General features: G+C 39.7%; 1 protein-coding gene and 1 long non-coding RNA gene across 3 annotated transcripts in view; both read right to left on the bottom strand.

The window, feature by feature from the left end:
* Nucleotides 1–7,773: 7,773 nt before the first annotated feature.
* On the bottom strand, nucleotides 7,774–9,012 carry LOC129734087 (uncharacterized). The gene is made up of 3 exons (XR_008729776.1): nucleotides 8,438–9,012; nucleotides 8,085–8,298; nucleotides 7,774–8,024 (listed from the first exon to the last, which is right to left on the bottom strand). It is a non-coding gene; the product is annotated as an uncharacterized LOC129734087 (long non-coding RNA).
* Nucleotides 9,013–11,597: 2,585 nt separating this feature from the next.
* LOC129734080 (uncharacterized) overlaps nucleotides 11,598–16,152 on the bottom strand; it is a 49,429-nt gene continuing 44,874 nt past the window's right edge. For both annotated transcript variants that reach the window (XM_055695799.1, XM_055695800.1), the window contains 2 exons: nucleotides 12,538–12,787; nucleotides 11,598–12,454 (listed from right to left, as the gene is read on the bottom strand). The gene's annotated coding sequence lies outside the window, so the exon portion shown is untranslated. The remainder of the gene's footprint in view (nucleotides 12,455–12,537; nucleotides 12,788–16,152) is intronic.

Below are 16,152 nucleotides of genomic sequence, written 5' to 3'. Positions count from 1 at the left end.
AAACGCCATCCTCGTTAATAGGAGTGAAGTCTGGTGTTTTGGTAGTGAATAATGCTACTGTTGTGGGCTCTTCTACAGATCCTCGTTTAGGGAATCTTTCGACTGCGTGTGGTTTGCTTGAATCTCTCCCTGTCGGCTGCCATGTCTAGTCTAGTGATAACCCGGATCGTTCTAAAATCTTGTCGCACGCTAGTTTTCCAGGTAAAACAAGGGCGACCGATTTTTATGTTTCCTTAGGGCTTAGGTCACTATTTCACCGGGGCTTCTTCTAAGGACAAGTCCAAGTAGATTTAGTATGGTAATCGTTTCGTTTTCGGTTTCGGGCGCAGAAGGGGGCCGTAGGGCCAAGTCTCCAGTGATTGATCATTTTCCATGCTGTACCAAGAGAGATGTAGGTTTGGCATCGCAGAATAATAACCTCAGGGGTGTAATGAATCCTGCTTGGGACTGCCGGATAGTAAGATAAGTTGTTGAATATAGGGGATAGTCGAAGTAACAGTGATAATATTTGCAGATTTGGAAGGAAAGGAAGAAGTAGACATATAGTAGAGATATCTGTCATTAGTCGCTTTTACAATTTCAGTAATGTGTTAGTGTAACTATATGGGGAAAAAAAGACATTCATACATACATACATACATACACATAAAATGGAACACATATACATCAGAACTCATATACATACACAAAAAAATTAGAGTAGGGCGTCGTTACGTGGAAAAAAAAATAAACTTGATTGCAGAAGGCTTAAACTAAGCTCTCCTCGGTCCATTCCGGAGCCCCAAACAATTCCAAACCCATCGGAAGTCGAAAAAACATTCGCAGATGGTTGTCAGGTTTACTGCTTTTCTCTTTGCGCACCTCACCTTACAACACAGACTCTTGTTTCTACTACTACCGCTACTACAACTGCACAGAATTAAGAAGTATGTATTTGTCACTTCCTAGATGAGAATAGAGCTTGCACAATGTGGTCTGGTCCACGTGTGAAGAGAATTCACCAAAACTTTCAACAATTAATGTTGTCATGAATCCTCCCCACATAGGAGACTGCCGAGATCAGAGTAGAAAGAACTAAAACATAGGTATCTGACTCTCATGATCTCCCTTAGCTTTCATTCGACACCTGGAAGCACGCGCCCTTGGTCTGTCAAAGCTGGAACAACTTTGTGGCTCTATCTTGAATTTGGTTCTGTAAAGTTATAAGAACCCAAGATTGGAGCTCAACCACCAAGCTCAGGATGTAGATTTAGTCTGGTAATCCGGATTTTATTGTTCATAGTTTTCCCCCCTAGGCGGGTCATTCAAGATGCTGCGAACTGCTTCTTTGCTCTGTGGTGTCTCCGATCACCTCCGATGTGTTAGTTTGTTCATCATTTTCTATATTGCTGAGCTTTTTCAAAATTGTTAGCATTGTGTTTTCCATTCGCCGCAATAAATTTCTATTCCTCTTAAGTATTGTGGCTGCTTCCTTTAAAAATGTTATAACGGGAGAACCTAAAAAGTGGTTATGCCGTTTTATAGTGTTCCATTCAAGGGAGTGTGGTCTTTTAAAAAGCTGCAAAGGCTGTAGAAGGCTTTGTAGGCCTTTTTTAATTTCTCTGCGTTGTTTCGTCTCGCGATAGACTTCTTTTTAATTTCCTGGCTAGCACTTTCTTATATCTTTGCCGGTCCTCCTCGATCTTCAGGGATTTTACGTGAATTCTACCTCTCAGTCGGATAAGGCCTGGAAGCGTTTCTGTTCGATATTGTTGAGTAATCCTAATTTATATTGATTGTTCCAACAATGACTTTACGATCGCTAGCTCTATGTCGATGAAAGAAGGCTTTGATATCCGGGCATTTGGTCCCGATTACTATTCAGTCGCCTTCCGCTATACCCTGGCTGCCGATGTGGGCATTGAAGTGTCCTAGAAGAATTACTCGGTTTCGTAAACAATCAGGGAGTCCTGTTACATACTTTATTACAATCGCAAATTCACCGTTGTCTTCCTTACGTATGTGGAAATGAACAGAATGCTTTCTTTCATCGCGTTGCAAGCATATGAACAAGTATTCGCGCTGACTTTTTTGAACTGTCCATCTTTATGGATGCATTAATGAATCGCCAGGGCTATACCACCCTTTTCTCTGGGGCTTGAGTTCTTATTATCGTTCACATTGTACCATATAAATAAAATTCTTCGTTTTGAAGGTTCATCCAGGCAGCCTTGTTTCTTGTACGCTTGCTAATTTTATTCCTCGTTGTACGAAGATATCGTCTAAAGCAGGTATTAGACGACGCAAATATTTGCTATTTTTGGTACGATTTTTATTTGCACAAAATAAAATCTGTATTGGAAAGTAGCAAATATTTGCTTCGTCTAATACCTGCTTAAGTCTTGTTTTTTGTTCTCTGGTGAGTACCCTTGAACATTCGAGCTGGCAAATTGTATACAGTCTTCGACTGCTGACTGTTTGGAGAATTGTTTTCTTCTTCGAAGTTTGTTGTAATGTTACTTATCTGCGAGGCATTGGTCCTGGGATTACTCTGCCAGGTTTCCGCAGGTCGGTGAGATTGGTTGAGAGCCTGTGGTTCTGACGCTTGAGAGGGATTACCTAATTTCAAAACCTGCACAACACTATCATAGTGGTTTCGATGGCTTCTAGTGCCCACGGCGAATCTGTAGATGATTTTTATTGCACCGTTCACAAAGAAATGATCATTAAAGCTTAGTTTCATGCCTCCTTCGTTAAGAAAACATCAACTTTTCTACGATACATTCCCGAAACCGCCAGTATAGTGTCCACTCCGCCTCATTCCGAGGTGTTTCCAACCTAGTGAGAAACATGTTTATCTTTTTCTCTATGGTTCTCCCGATCACACCAATCGCGTCATGGAATTTAAAAAAACCTACACAATATGTTCACCTACCCGAAAAAATACCCTAGGGTGGCGCAAAGCAATTGAAGTTTGACCTTGAGAAATTCGAAAAATCACCAAAATCGTGAATTTTTTCTTCAGATCATACCAGATCTCGACGTTTCATGCATTTTCAAACCCTCTGGGACCAGCGAAAATTTTGAAAACCGAAGTTTCATGTACCCCACTCCGTTGGGTTAATTTTTGGATTTTAAAGGACAGAATTCAATCGCTTTGCGCCACCTCATTTTAAGTCCGATTGAGCTGAAACTTTTCATATGGTGTTTTTTCTGGCGGGTCAACATTTTGTATAGGGTTTCTCAAAATTAGCATTCTGATTCGCACCCTAAGGTACAAGCAATGAAGGATGAAGAAAATGGAATAAATAGAAAAAAATATTATATGGAATATACCGCATACAGTACTACAACTTTGCAATCTACAACATAGAACTAACAGTATAGAGTCCATGTTTGAATGCAAAACAGCCACACTTTAATTTTCCTTTTGATGATAAATGCTACAATTTGCGATTCGGTACCTATTTACATTTTTTGCACCTTTTGGTGTTTATTTGTAATATGAGAGTTAGGTACACCGTACACGTGATATGGACGAGTTTCTTTACTTTATTCAAGGGCATCTTCAGCGGTGGTCTATTTTTGAAACAACTTTATACTAGATTTACACCAGCGAAATCTGAATAGAACCAGCTATTATGGACCAACTTTTCGTTCTCCGCACCGGTGTTGTATATCTTGTTGTTTTAAACCGCTGACATCTGTCACACTGTCAACAATTTAATACCCCATGCTATCAATTTATGAGACTTGTTATAATAAAAAGCATTTAATATTTAACAAACGGAAATTCGATAAGTTTTACGCACATTTAACGATTACTTTGGCAAGACACTTTTAATCCACAAGACTTTATGAATTTGACGGCTTGACCCGAGCGTCAGTTACATTTTTCAGGATGGATTGGTATGATCTAAAAATTTCTGCTACAAATAGGGCTTCGGAGGATAGCGAAAAATGTTTGATCGCGTAGGTTCGGTGTTGAGGATATTGAAACAAGCCTGGTGTGACATTGCTCATTTCGTTTCGAGTAACTCGAACAAAACTGAATGATCGCTGGTGGGCGTTATGTTTCGTTTTCCGTATTATTTTTTTTTTCGACTTTGCGGGTTAGATGAGCTGAAGAACAAACGACATGTGCAGCTCCTTTCGAACTTAGAGCAAAACTGGCAGTATGTGACGTGCTCGAAAATAGCGAAAATCGTTCGATCCGAGCTGCACAATGCCACTTCTGAATTTCGAACAGTTCAGTTAAGTTTAGTGTCTTCGAAGAACATTTTTCATGCCTCTTGAGGCCTCCTCTAGTCCCACTACAATTAGAGCGATTAACGAATAGCCAACATATTTGGCTTCCTGGTGGCTGATGGTTGCAAACCAAGTAGTTGAACCTGCCGTTATGGTTTTCCAGGATTCTCCCTTTTGCTAGTCAGTTTCCTTAAAGCCAAGAACGACAAACATTTTCATTTTCTTTTTCGGAAAAACCACAAAAATGAATTGTGAATAATCATGAAAATTCTTTGTTTTATTTATCCCCCAACTCAGGCAAAATGCTTATATGTAAACAGCTAAAAATGAGGTATTTAATCAAAATATGACATTTACCCACCTATTGGTAGCGTACAAAAAGTTTTAGAACGATCTATTTCTTGTTCCGCAAAGTGACAAAAATAGATCAAAACGTATACCAGTTTCAATTTTTTTCCATTTAGATCTGGTATAAAACAAAATTTACACCACCGGTGCAGCAACGAATTTGAGTTTGTTCCAAAAAAATAGAACAAAACAACGATTTGGACCACCGCTAAAGATGCCCTAAAGGTTGATGTAATGTCGTAATATTGTCATGCAACACTTACACTTGCGCTCGACAACATGCGTCCGAGGACCTTTGGTTAGGAAACCTCCAGAATCCATTCGCTACTGTGTTTTATTAAGGGGTTATATACCTTTTTAGTTTTCAAAAAACCGGAAAAAAATTTATTAAATTATCTTCAAATACAACATCTTGAGAACATTTCCACAAATTTTCATAAAGATCTGAGCAATAGGAAGAAAGTTAGAGCGATTCGCAACGCGCCTCGCCATGGCCGCATAAGCTAAACTTGAAACTTTACACGCGATTATCACGGAATAGTTTTTTCCGGAAAATGACTTTGCCGTGATTCTGATTGTGGGAAAACTACTGAACCAATTTCCTTCATCTTTTTTTTTAATTTTCGTTATAAAATTCGCCGGTCCCTGAACGATCGCTTTTTGAAACATACAGTTACATTTTGTCGCGAAAAATTTTTTAATGCTTTTTTTTGCGCTCAAAACGTGCATTTTTTGGGAAAAACGTTCCCGTTTGCACTGAAAACAAAATACTCATAAAAGCAATCGTTCAAGGACCCGGCACACTTCTAAACTAACGAAATAATATGAGTTTTTTGATTTCGGTTGATCCGCTGAGTCTCTATCAGGATCACCGCAAGCCTCTGCAAAAAAATAGCGTTTCGGGGAAACGGCCATTACTCCAGTAATAATTGGTATATCTCAAAATCAAATGTATTTTCTTGCTGTTAATAAACTGTACTTTCAGAAAAATACCACTTTGATGCAATGAAAATGGTGCTATGCACTTAAAAATAAATTCAAACTTCCCTCATTTTTCTCGACCAAAAAGGTATATAACCCCTTAGGTCGCCATAGGCTTGTCTCGTCAAGCAGAAATGATACTTGAAGGCTCTCTAACTCGATGACTCGGGCCTGGTGAAGAGCTTAGAGTGCTTGACGCGCCCAGCCAGTAACCCCATAAAAGAATAAAAGGTTGATGTAGTGTCGTGTACTGTAATGCTATACATTAATGCTACCAAAACGAAAGCTATGTTCATAACAAGACGTCAAAGACCCGAAACCTTACCAAACCTTACAATAGGTGGCGACATAATAAACTAGGCGTAATTTTACAGAATAACTTAGAATGGGACAGACAAGTTAATATGCAATGTAGTAAAATCTATGCCGGTCTGCGACATTTTAAAATAACTGCTAATATGTTGCATGTTGATTTGAAACTGAAAATGTTCAAATCTCTGCTACTTCCACATTTCACTTATGGGTCTGAGCTTATAATCGCTGCTTCTGCACGGGCTTTGGACAGGTTACGTGTGGCACTAAATTGCTGTGTTCGCTGGGTTTTTAACCTCAATAGGTTCGCCCGAGTAACACATCTACAAAACCAACTTCTTGGTTTCTCTTTCGAAAACTTTTTCCAATTCCGTTGTCTTTCAGCTGTATTTAAAATTATTCATGTCGGTCCCGAGTACCTGCGTGACAAACTACAGCCGTTTCGTAGTTCACGTGTTAGGATTACGTCTTGCCGCACTTTTTTACTTCGCAATACGGTAAAACATTCTTTGTACGCGCAATTGTCTGGTGGAATCAGCTTCCTACTGATGTAAGAAGCATCATTTCACCTGCTAGATTCCGCCATGCTTATATCGAAAGGTTGGAAGGAAGGAATTAGATTTGTAATAACTTTGAATTGAAATAGATTAGATAACATTGAATTGAAATAGTTTAGTCAGATTAAAGTGTGAAATTAGATTGTGAAGATTGTGATGAATGTGAATGATTGGATTTTTTTGCTTAGTGTAGAAATTTATAAGAAGTATTCTTACTCTACATGCTCAAATAAACAAGTAATAATGCATTTATGGATATGGACAAGAGAAGAGCTTGCACTAAGTGGTCTGGACCTTCTGCAAAATTAGTTTTTTTTAAATTATATCAGGAAGCTCTCACATAGGAGATTTCCGAGATTAGAGTAGGAAAGACAACAACATAGGTATCTGATGCTCATCTTCTTTCTTAGCTCTAATCCGCCAACCGCCCGGGAGCTTCCAAAGCTATCATGCAACAGCTTCCTCTTAAAGGATTCCGTGAAGCTATGGTATTCCAAGATAGGAGCTCAACCACTAAGCCCAGGGATAAAAAAAAACTTGTTTAGCTATTTCAACTAGATAGATTCTGCCGAATTGTTCGGACATCATCTGCTTAAAAATTTTTAGCTCAAAAACCTTACCCCACAGAATTGAAGTTAGTGTGTATAATACTGGTTGGATACTCATTTCAAAGTCATTCGTAAAAATTCATCGACTCTGCTATCTGTGATTGAGCCACTCATCTGCATATCTGTGATTCGGTTATTTCTATTTCAACAATCCACGAAAAGTGATAAAAAAACTTTTTCCGTCGAGTTTTGATTCCCTCTGAATTTGAATTTTTTTATCAAAAAAAAAACATTTTGCGATTCTGAACGCAATTTGAAAACTCTACCCGCCTCTAACTATTTTAGTTTTTCTCTGTTGAGCCTAATTTGGAATGATTTTTTTTTTTGCATTTTTGATTGTAAATCAGGATTTCGTTTCATGTCACATAAAGAGTCCCAACGTAAAAATTAGTAGTTTAGGTCAAGTTTAAGTGAGCTAAAGGGAGCCCTAATTTGGCAGCTAATGTTCGAAATAGTCGAACACGTTCTTGGGGGGGAATAATAATGTTAGACAAATGTAATCTACAAACGGTTTACGGTGTTCTTAAAAAAGAAACACAAAAAAATCGAAATAGTAAACTGAAACAAGCAAGTTGTGAACATAAAATAATTACACTTTTTACTATAAAATATATTAAGATCGTTCATTAAGACTTAGTTTGACTATCATTAAGTAGTGATTCTCATTTTTTTCTACTCATTGACCAAGCATGTCTCACGCTTCCAACAATTTATTAGGCTTTATTTTATTGAATTAGGCTTTCATTCAATACGCTTGAGTTTTAGAGAAGCAGTGAAAATTTTTTGTTTACAACTTTGGATGAGATTATTGGCCTATTCACGACAAAAACATTTTTTATTAGATTCAATTGAGAACACCATAATTTTTGCTAAGGTTGAGTTGGGGGACTTTTAATACGTTGCCTTGGACATTTAACCCTGCTTCGGTACGTAGGTGGCCATCAGAGCCGACAGACCGGACAGGGGCACTGCATTCAAAGGAAGCTTGCTCCTGTAAGAAAATGAAATTATCAATCAGGTTGGACCGTAACTGGGATCCGACAATACTTACTTGACGCCAATATCTGGCACACGATAGTTCTCACTAGTGAGACAAATGTCAACTCGTCGGCAATACCGACCACTTGGCTAAAGTCGGCCTCGACTTTCTGTAGTCAGGGAAGGATAAAAAATTTTGGTATACTTTTGTCAAGTTTGGTAGTTTAGTACCGGCACAACAATGAAATGGTTGTTAGTTGGTTACACAGTGCTGTACTTACCCATCTCTGTGTTAGATTAGTTAGTGTCCAAGCGTGGAATAAACGATTACAATAAGTAGAGTATGAAGGAAAAAAGGTCGATTAGCAATATTTCGAACGAGAACCATTAATGTTGTTACGATGAAGCAAAGTGTAGCAAACTTACCGAGTGTATCCAACGGAGGTTCCGTTAGTGTCGGTGTAAATAGTTCCATGCTGATAGGATGGTGAGGCACGATACTTCTCCAGATGACCGATCAGTGCTTGGCTCACGTTGCTGTAGTTAAGAACGTCCAGTGTGACAACAGGAACGCCAGGCAGTGGGAACATGAAAACATTATACTTCGAGGCAGCCACCTGATCTAGGGAGTTCTTATCGTACGGCCACTGCACCCAAGGTTTACCGCCTTCCGCAGCGGTGTACTTTTGAATTTACACGTGAGTCTTTTAGATGTCATCTCGGAGAGCCTTTGCCGACTCGACTCCCAGCGACTGCCGGAGTACACTTTCAACATTACCGAAATCCGGTATGTCCATACCAAGTTTACCGTCTGTGACGAATACTTCTGGTCGCATAATGTCTTCGCTCACTGACAAGAAACCTTCTCCGTTTGTTGCATTTTTAACTGCGGAACTCAGCTCGTACAGTAGAGCACCCAATCGTGTGGGCATGTGTCCAGAAGCCGTAGTCCGTGTGCACCAGCGTTTTATCTTCAACCCCAGCAGCAACGTCATTTTTACCCTCTCGATCGACTATGAAGTGTTTAGCGTTCGCCAGTCGGAAACCACGCACTCCCAGCCCGGCCAAGTGCTGCAGCGCAGTTTTAAGTTTTGACGTTGACTAACGTCTATATCGAAGTTAGGCCCCTGAAATTGAAAATCTAGTAATTCAACCAGGGAAAACCAGAGAAAAGTGGTCAGGTTTTGAGCGCTTATTTTGCAGTCATCTATAATCAGGTTTTCGAGGTTTTGGCATCAATCGATCAGAAATTCTTTTACGGTTAAATTTATGTAACAAAAACAAACTTTTGTTTGAGATACACTGTTGAAAAATTGGTAATTAATATCGATTGTCTAAATCATACCGCGCAGCCAATCACTACCTCTCTTCCCAAGCACAGTCGACACTAACGGATACAATCGATCTGACTTTCTTGTTATTGTTGTTGTCACTTTCTGTTTCCGATGTTTATGCTGCTGCTAGCGGAAAAAACATTGCAAATATGCATCTTTTTGGTGGTGTTAATTTTACGACAGCGGCCGGCGCCCCCTCATTTTAATTCCAAAACCGCACCAGTGACATGCGAACGCTAGGTGATAGCAGCTGAAAGGAGGAAAGATAAAATAGTACCGGTCATCTCGTGCCGGTTTCACCCGTAATGCTGGTGGCTTTAGTAGTAAATGGCTACTGCAAAACACTTAAATGGCTGGAATTCTGGACGGACTAACCAAGAAACTATAATCGGCAACTGGCACCTTTTGGTGCCTCGAAATTTTGGTACAGAAGCGGCTAATTGAATTTTCTGTTTTACCAATTGCTGCTGCTAGCGGAGAAAACCTTGCAAAAATGCATGTTTGTGTTGGTGTTAATGTTACGACAGCGGCCGGCGCAGCTTTCAAGAAACATTTGTCTCTACCATTCCATCATCTATGTAGCCCCTCCTTCTTTCTAATTATCTGACGAAGCCTTGGTATAAAACGTATCGTTCGAACGTTTCACCCCATCAGTTTCATTATTAAACCGTACCGGATACATACGGACGCTTGGTGTTAGCAGCTAAAAGGAGGAAAAACAAAATAGTACCGGCCATCTCGTGCCGGTTTCACCCGTAATGCTGGTGGCTACTGCAAAATATTAAAATGGCTGGAATTCTGGACAGAAACCAGTAAATAGGGACGTTGCGATACCATTAAACATCGATACTTAGGATCGATACCTGTATCGAGAGCCAGTACTGATTTTCCGATAGTACGAGGCTAACGTATCGATACCTAAAAGTATCGTTGCGCGATACCAGTTCATTCAAAATATAACTCATAATTCTTTTTTATTATTTATTCCACAAGATGAAACGTTTAATTCAATTAAACCACTTATATAGGCCATTTTACGAGACGTTTCTGAACTCAATCTATGAATGAAATTTTGACAGAAAGCTCGGAACCGCTGACATAACGCACGTAAAAGCAACATCATCAACAGCAGAATACGTAACACCTGTCAGTTCGTAAAATGGTAAATTTATAAATTTACTGAATCTAGAAACACCAGCTTCTGCAGACACTTAGTCGAAAGTCAATTACGCTTTTCCTTAATAATTGATCCTGTTTTCAAAAGAACCGCTTGCATGGCTCTGTAGATTTTACCTTCGGATCTGCATGACCGTAGAAAAGGATCGTTCCCGTAGGTTAATCTACAGAAATTTCTGTTAAATTGGCATTGCCGATGAGATGGCATGCATGCATACGATGCATCAAAATGGCACAGGAAACAGCAAGTTTTCTGCTTCGTTCGTTCTTCTTTACAGGGTTGTTTTGAGTCTTTTTGATACTGAGAGGTGTGTATCGATATTAATGAAGTATCGCTGATAAAACATCGATACCAAAAATGCGAGTATCGGAAGTAGAAGGATCGATTCTGTATTAATATCGGTGGTATCGCAACGTCCCTACCAGTAAACAAGAAATCGGCAACTGGCACCTTTTGGTGCCTCGCAGTTTTATAATAGAAGCGGTTAGTTGAATTTTATGTTTCACGATTGCTGCTGCTAGCGGAAAAAAACCTTGCAAAAATGCATGTTTATGTTGATGTTAATTTCACGACAGCGCTAGGTGTTAGCAGCTGAAAGGAGGAAAGATAAAATAGTACCGGTCATCTCGTGCCGGTTTCACCCGTAATGCTGGTGGCTTTAGTAGTAAATGGCTAGTGCAAAATACTAAAATGGCTGGAATTCTGGACGGACTAACCAGTAAACGAGAATAATCGGCAACTGTGCCTTTTGGTGCCTCGAAATATAATTACAGAAGTTTTGTAAAAGAAGCGTTGCAATTCCCTCTACTATTTGCTTCAATGGAATATTTTTTTTTTATGGGAATACGGTAGTCAACGTCATTCAGTCGTGTCTTGAATACCACCCTCCTACTTTTTTTTCCTTTGCGATTGGTTCGTTCAGCTGCAGGTCCAACCGATCGGCTCCGAACTGGGCTAGCACGAATTGACGGGGGCTCACTTCGTTCCAGGCAGAACCGCGACCATTCACTGCCAGCCAGTTGGGTACCGCGCCGGAATCTTCCCATATGAAGGCCGCACGTGCCGGTGAATCCGCACTGGCCAGTACCTCCTTGAACAGTTGGTCATCCTTGGTTACGTAGTTTGGTGTGAGGTCCAAAATTACGTTGATGTCTTTAGCGCTGAATTTAAGAAGGACAATAATTAATGCATAGAGGAACTATCAATCGCAGCAAACTGTGCTTTTAGTATATTGAAAATTTTGTCATTTGAAACAATTGTGAGAAAGAATTTAGTAGGTTTGGAATGTAGTTTTTAAATTTAAGTGAAATTTGATCAGATTTATGTGATTCTCTGTGCCAACCTGGCATTATCACAAGTGAAAAAAAAATCACAACCAGTTTGCCGACTGCTTTCAAAGTTAACCTCAAAGAAACCTGTTCTCCTCAGTGAAGAATAATCCCCGCGTTAGCAACAGAGAATAACTGCGGTGTATACGAATCAAGCTTAATTGAGTATGATTAAGCTCAATTCCGCGTTCCATTGGACACGTCTTCAATCGCTCATCCTTGAGATCCTCGATTTTCTTCTCGACGGAAGACGTATTAACCAGATAGGTTTCATCGGCCGGAAGCTCGTAGATAACCCCCTTCGCTCCGAATCGATCGGCTGTATCCACCTGATTGCGGTAATCCTGGGCGTCAAGCTTTACCAGCGGTCCCTCCTGCCACCAGGTCAACGGAACCGGAACAGCACATTTCGGTGCATCCATTATAATATATATGGCACCAACCAGCATCGCGATCCAGAGTTCCCCCAGAACAGGATGAAAAGGAACCAACGCAGCCGAATCCAGAACGGATCGTTGGCAATCTTCATCAGCTCTTTCTTGCTCATGCCGGAAAACGTTTGCTGCCAAAGGAGGTAGGTCGTTTAATATCGAGTGCCATTTTACTGGAAGTTTTTAAGTGACCGTTTTTTCAAACCGCAAAACAAACAATTAGCACCGAACTGTTGTCGCCTGACCGTTAACTCACCTGCTGCTCCACCTCCAAATCGATCCTGGCGTCGCCATTCTGCTCGGAGATGAATTTTACTTCCACCTCTTTCTGGGCCAGTTTGTCTTTCTCGGTGGTGGCTGCATCGCCAGCACCGTTTCCGTTCCCATGAGAGGTTTCGAATAAGATAGTGGAGCCGCTGGAGAGTTGCCTTTTTCGGATGTTCTTTTGTTGGTTAGTATGCTAAGGGTATAGTTGCCAATGTTGGATTGATGTGTGTTGTAATGTGCTGAAACACGTAACAATCGTAATGAGAAGCAAAGTTCTGCTAATAAAACAATATGAGAGACGTTTTCAATTTGGCAGTTTTTTTTAATCAAATGTAATTTTACGATGAAACTTTGTCGAATAAGATTACGGTTGCGTTCATGGTAATTTAAAAAAATAAATAATAGAATATGATTAGTCTGATTGGATGGAAAAGTTATATTGATTTACACATAATGTTCTAATATATCGATACAAAGTGAAAAATGAAGCTAAATTGTATTCAAATTGCGATGATGCGTGAACATTCGAATAAAATTTAAAACTGAACGCGTATCGTTCGACAGCTGTGACAGTTTGTAAAGTCATTAACATCATTTTCAGTAATTTCTATTTCATAAACCGTAGTACATCGTACAATAAATGTAGACATATAAATCTGGTAATATTTATCAGCAATTTCAAAAAAACTAATTTTTTTTTCAGGATGAATGCGCCAGTTGGAAGGAAAAATTGGAAGAGGTTATTGTATCGGAAGATAAAAGATTTGCAAAAGCCACTGGTGGTTTTCGATGGCGGTATTGGTGATTGTCTCGCTAATGTTCCAAAAATAAATACCACGTGAAGGCATGGACATTACTTCATTTCGTCACTAATCTGTAAGCAGAGAACTTGGTCAAAGTGACAGGAACAATCTAACACGTGGTCTTTTTCACAGATTGAGGAAAGCAGTGGAAACCAGCGAAAGACGGCCTTCGACCTGAGCTTATTTGCTTAAGGTAGGTGGACGAAATTTTTTTGCCATTATTGATAGGTAATAATTTTAGAGTCTCCGTGAAAAAGTATTTTTGCCGTACTATAGCGAAATTATCGAATACAAAAAAAGGTGTTCAGCGTCTGCTTCCATATTACATTTATCACATTTCCCATTATAAATGATTTTCATTCTGGCGAGCAAAGATTCCGTAGTATTCTAATCTGATTGGTGTTGAGGTTGCTTTCCAAGAACCAAGTTTTCTCCGAAAACTATAATTGAATAGAAGAGAATTGGCTTTTCTGTGGCGCATAGTTCTTGAAAGGAGACCTTCCAGTGGGATGCCATTATAGGAATTTAGTAGTGATTATTTACCGTAACTAGTGATTGGAAATTGGTTTTTGAAGCATTGTTATAAACAGTGTATAAGTGCCTCGTGTACGTGCAGCATAGTTTGAGGATTACCGCCACTTTTTATGCTACTGATAACCTTTATTTTGTTTTATCTGTCGTTTATTTCACACTTCATATCCCTCACGTGGTGTCCGAAAGATAAATTTCTATCGATGAACAAGCCCAAGTGTTTATGATAGTGCACCATTTCTATTTTGGTCCCTTTTGTGTCGGAGTCTAGTTCCTTGTTTGCTCGCTTGGAACAGAATAGTTTTGGTTTTGCTAGGATTAACTTTTAGATTCAGTGAATCACAAATCTCTGTAAATTCATCAAGAATTGATTGGCCCTTCGTGTCCAGCCCGTCCGTGTTTTAAGCGGTCACCGATATACCGAACTCATCGGCAAACTGTACCACTTTAACTACTATAATTTGTGTTTTATGTAGCATAATTGTGTAAACATTGAACAGAAAAGGCGATAGTACGTCGCTTTGTGGTAAACCATCACTTATCACAAGTGTCAGCTTTTTTACGTTAATTTGGAATTTCATCGTTCTTTTTGTTAAAAAGGATGTAATCCAGGAGATCACCTCATAGGAGGTGTTGAGCTCAAGCATAATTTCGTTTAGCTTTTCGACAGAAACGGTACTAAAAGCATTTGTAGATATATGAACATGATATAGGTGAGAATACCTTCTTTCTTATGCGCTTTTACTTAATTAAACACAACAGTTTTTTCTTGTCCAGTTCTTCACACAGTTTTTCAAGAATTGCTGAATTAATAATCTTTGTGCATGTTGGAACCAATGATATTGGTATTTTTCCTTCCATTTTCGTTTTGTCTTTTCCGGACTTAAAAAAAAAGGGTTAAGCTTTAGAGCATTTTGTCTAAATCCAACTTTTTCAAAAACAATATTATTTCCATGATTGTAGTAACAATTTCAAATCAAATATATATATATATATATATATATATATATATATATATATATATATATATATATATATATATATATATATATATATATATATATATATATATATATATATATATATATATATATATATATATATATATATATATATATATATATATATATATATATATATATATATATATATATATATATATATATATATATATATATTTTTTCTTTTTTTTGTTTCAGGTGGAGGGGAAATTTGCATCCAAACCCCTGAGGTGACCAACCTCAGGGAGTGTGGGGTTGGTTTGAATCAGTGACCGGACCCACTAAAACCCCTCCAGTCTCCAGCCCATAATACTCCCCGGGACCACCGCTAGGTATTGCTTCGGGGAGCGGCTTTTGTGCTCTGTGCACCCTCTTGGTTCTTTAGGTATCTTTGCTAACTTAGCTAACTAACCTGGAGACTGGCCGTTAGCTAACACTGGCGTGTCGGTGGTCAACCTGTCGCCTGTTTTGCAATTCTAAAACTATTTGAGAGGCAGCTGTACAAACCGCCCTCCAAATGTTTGGGTCTTTACACATCCTCCGAACTAGGTTGTCCGGAGTGGTGTCTGGCCCGCTCATTACCATCATGTCGCTCCGCGCATGCACAAAACGAGGGCACACGAAGAAGACATGCTCAGCAGTTTCTTCCGCATCCGCGCACTCGGGACACATGGGGGACCCCGCATGCCCGAATCTGTGTAGATACTGCCTGAAGCAACCATGACCTGACAGAATCTGTGTCAAGTGGAAGTTAACTTCTCCATGGCGCCTCCCGACCCATCCGGATACGTCCGGAATAAGTCGATGCGTCCATCTACCCTTTACGGAATTGGACCATTCCTGCTGCCATCTGATCATCGAGAATGACCTTCTGGTGCCTCGTATACCCCTTGTGTCACGTTGATCGAAGCATTCTACGTCCTCCTTAATGGCTATGCTGATAGGCATCATGCCGGACAGGACGCAGATTGCGTCGTATGACACTGTACGGTACGCGCTCACAACCCTCAGGCACATGAGCCTGTAGGTACTTTCCAGTTTACGACGATGACTGTTGGTACCTAACGCTTTGGACCACGCTGGCCCACCATACCTAAGTATGAACGAAACCACTCTGGCAAGAAGTTTACGCTTGCTCCATATACCGCTGAGCTATTGGACATCATTCGAGATAGTCCTGCAGCGGCCGTTGAAGCCCTCTTACAGGCATAGTCGACGTGACTCTTAAATGTGAGCTTATCGTCAACCATAACCCCCAAGCGCTTCAAG

The sequence above is a fragment of the Wyeomyia smithii genome, chromosome 1, assembly GCF_029784165.1.
Source record: "Wyeomyia smithii strain HCP4-BCI-WySm-NY-G18 chromosome 1, ASM2978416v1, whole genome shotgun sequence".
Taxonomy (NCBI): Eukaryota; Metazoa; Arthropoda; class Insecta; order Diptera; family Culicidae; genus Wyeomyia; species Wyeomyia smithii.
This window is presented reverse-complemented; position numbering and strand designations above follow the sequence as displayed.